Below are 3,663 nucleotides of genomic sequence, written 5' to 3'. Positions count from 1 at the left end.
TTGCAGACAAAAAACAAACACTACCTAATTCTTCATTGTTGACAACCCCACCCTATTTCTTACATTGAAAATCATCTTCGATCGCATACCTACTGAAGTGTCTATTATGAATTGATATTAAAATAAAAATTGCAATATCTGAAGGTATATCATATTTGTAGTGTTTGTTTTTTAAATCTTTTCTAATTATCTAATGAAGTCTTGATTTTTTATAAGCAAAATAATAATAATAATAATAATAATATTAATAATAATAATAATATTATTAATAATAATAATAATAACCCCGAGTCCTATCATATAATTTGTAATCTTTTAAAAACATGCGCTATTACTTTAAAACGAATTGACAATAACATTAAATTAAAAAAAAAAAAAAAACAATAACTACATTAGATCTTTTTGTCAAATATATAAAAGATAATAAAAGTATTAAGCATATAGTTTATAAAAATATATAACAAGAGAAATACTATATAACCATTCTGAAGTTGATATTTGATATTAAAATGGATATTACAGAACATTTAATAATTGTCAAAAAATAATTGAGATTTGAAGTTTCTATATAATCAGAGAAGTACAAGTTAAGTACTATTGATAACCTTTGAGAAAGTCACAACCATTATTGAATAAATGTTTGAAATATCAAGGTGAAAGCCACAAGTATCTTTGACGTCCCTTCATTTTTGTAAGTAAAGTTGATTCTTAGCTTTTACACAAAAGGCTACTGCACTCCTCCATTCATTATTGTAAGTGCTAACTGGAGCCCACCAATGTAAGAAAGATCTTTTGAAAGCTGTCATAATCTAGCGTAAGAAACAACATCTTTTCAAAGCTGCTGATAATCTTCCACACGTCTATAATTCTCAGGTATGTTTACGAAAGAGCATAATAGCATCATCATCGTTTAACAAACTAATATTGTGTATAACATCTACCTTGTGAGCATTTAATTAATGTTCATCTCTAGTTGTGATTATTATTCGTCTTCCTTCACCGAACCAATCACGTGACCCAACCAACGTTTTTAAATTGTTAACGTGATCCACATCATCAGAAACAATCGCCCTTTCTATGGCAAAACCTAAATGTTAGCTGACTCACATGATTGGTTCGTTGTAGGAAGCCGAATAATAATCACAACTAAAGATGAACATTTATTATATGCTCACAAGGTAGATGTTATACACAATATTAGCTTGTTAGACGATAACGGGGCTGATAGGCTCTTCCACAAACATGCACCCCAGGATTATAGACTTTTGGAAGATTATAGACCTATGGAAGATTATGAGTTGCTTTCAAAAGATGTGGTTTTTTATGCTGGTGGGCTCCCGTTAGCATTTAACGTCCTCGATTGTTTTCTGTGTGACAAAGACATTAATGAGTAAGCATATTTTGTTAAACCATATTTTTATGCTGGTGGGCTCCCGTTTACATTCTTTTCCATAAATAAATTTATCTTGTAATTTTGTTAAACCACACGTTCTTGAGTCCTCTTGAATATTTTGAACAAAACAGCAACCATCAAACTTGATAGAGATTTCATCATAAATCGAAGATGCAAGAGTAGTCTTACCACCTCCCCCAACCCCCCATATTCCAATCATGCGCAAACCACTTGAGTCAATTTGTAACTTTGATTTCAAACTTTGCATACGAGCATTTGTGCTTGATTTTATTAGCTACAACCTCTGTGAAATTGTGTAAACAGTTTGTTTGACGCCCTTTGATTCATACCTACACATCAGATATACAAGGATAATTAACATACTAACATTGACAACATCAAAAGTAATGAACATATCTCCACTAGTTGTGATTACTAATCAAAAGATCAGGTCAGAGCCTTTCCTCATTATCATCAGCGACATGTAAGGATAATCAAGACATTTGTACAAAATGCTTATAAGGTACAAGTGCAAATTTCTTGTATAGCATCACATATCTTAAGCATAAAAAGTGCAAAATCAAAAAAGAAAACTACCTGTTAGCGATTTGATTCGTCTACAAGATTCGACTTTGTTCTTGTTCTCTAACTCATGTTTCACAAATGCTTCTCCGTATTTCCGTTTTTGTTTTCGCACTTAAGATGGATCCACATCATAAAATATGGGCATAACGATTTTCCCTCTCGTATCTTTGCATTAAATAATATACTCAAGTTCAACTAAACACCATGAAGAATCTGCATAGTTTTTAGAGAATACGATGATGACAATATCTGATTTTTTGATTGCCTTCTTAAAGGATGGGTCGATCAATAGTATTTTGTCATCCTTGTAAGTGTAGATCCCTTGTTGCACAAAAGTTGTGTAAACATGATCCACAAAAGTCTTGCGAGAATCTGTTCTAAAACTAAGAAAAACATTGTGATTCCATGATTGAGATGAAAAGACGGAGCTGAAGGAGAATGTGATGATGATGATGCCATTGATGTGCTGATTTATTGACATAGAATGATGTGGTTTGAGCACCTGAAATAAATATAATTGTTTATAAAGATATGTGAGCTTCCAAGAAATTTCGAATTTACCGAAAGCTATAGAAATATCAAATATCTTATCACTTAAGATTTTCAAAGAGATAGAGTTTCCTAGAAATTTCTTAACATATGACATTTTCAATTGAAATAAATTAAATAAGAAAAAATCGCCCCTATGTTACACTGACATTTCTGATATTGTCCATATCTTCCGTTCATACAATTCTTCCTCTGTTTCAGACATTTCCAAAAATAGAGCATATATAAGATCCTCAATTTCATCATATTAAATTTTCAAGGTTTAACAGACTGATTAAAAAAATGGTTCCATAACTCGATTCGATTCTCTATGATGCTAGATCTCACGTATTTACTACGGAGGTTGTTACAACCAGCATGAAATATAAAGAAATTAGAACATGTTCATAATGCAATCCGACACAAGTAACCCAGATAGTATTTTCTAGAAACTTTAATTTCAATTCCACGATTATCACATTTATCAAGCAAAAACTCGAGTACTAGAAATAATTTGATACAGCAAAAGGTAGCAGAAAAAACAGCAGCTACAGCAAGAACGAAGCATGTAACAGAGACAATTTAAATTACTTACTTGTTTGTTGATGTCAATCCGTTTGACCAACAACGAAGCATTTGATATTTCACATTCAAATCACCAATTTGCTTCAAGCACCAAACATGTGAAGTATGTGAAGATCAGCGAAGGAAGCTTCGGATCGTAGGGAGGCGTGATGGAAGCAAATCGGAGGTGGAGGCGTGATGGAGAGGAGAGTGTTTATTAGGTTAAATATACGGCCCCTTTTATGAAGTCCTGGCCCATAAGCTGCACACCATATGACCCGGCCTGACACACTACTGGCCCTTTTAGAGTTTGGGTATACTCCCTTCCTAGTCCGGTCTAAGGATGTAAATAGGTCCAAAACCAGCCTGACAGCCTCAATCATAATGGAACCGAAAATCGGATTATGTAATTATAGTAAACAAAAGATCCGACCATTTAGAAGAAACCGGTTCTGGTACGAAAAAGGAAAGAACCGTTTTTTTTAGGACATGGGTTGTTTTGTAATTGTGAGCAAATGCAGGGGATGTTATTGTTTTGTAATAATAAGTTACCCTCGTGCAAAAGGTTCATACCGTCGACTAAATTCTTATAA

The 3,663-nt window shown here is 32.9% G+C and overlaps 1 long non-coding RNA gene across 1 annotated transcript; it reads right to left on the bottom strand.

Moving 5' to 3' along the window:
• Positions 1-477: 477 nt before the first annotated feature.
• On the bottom strand, positions 478-3,291 carry LOC145110913 (uncharacterized). The gene is made up of 3 exons (XR_013710118.1): positions 3,102-3,291; positions 1,991-2,480; positions 478-1,743 (listed from the first exon to the last, which is right to left on the bottom strand). It is a non-coding gene; the product is annotated as an uncharacterized LOC145110913 (long non-coding RNA).
• Between the last annotated feature and the right edge of the window lie 372 nt (positions 3,292-3,663).

This window comes from Lactuca virosa, chromosome 5 (genome assembly GCF_052849685.1).
Source record: "Lactuca virosa cultivar CGN04683 chromosome 5, Lactuca_virosa_CGN04683_v6, whole genome shotgun sequence".
In the NCBI taxonomy this organism is placed as follows: Eukaryota; Viridiplantae; Streptophyta; class Magnoliopsida; order Asterales; family Asteraceae; genus Lactuca; species Lactuca virosa.
This window is presented reverse-complemented; position numbering and strand designations above follow the sequence as displayed.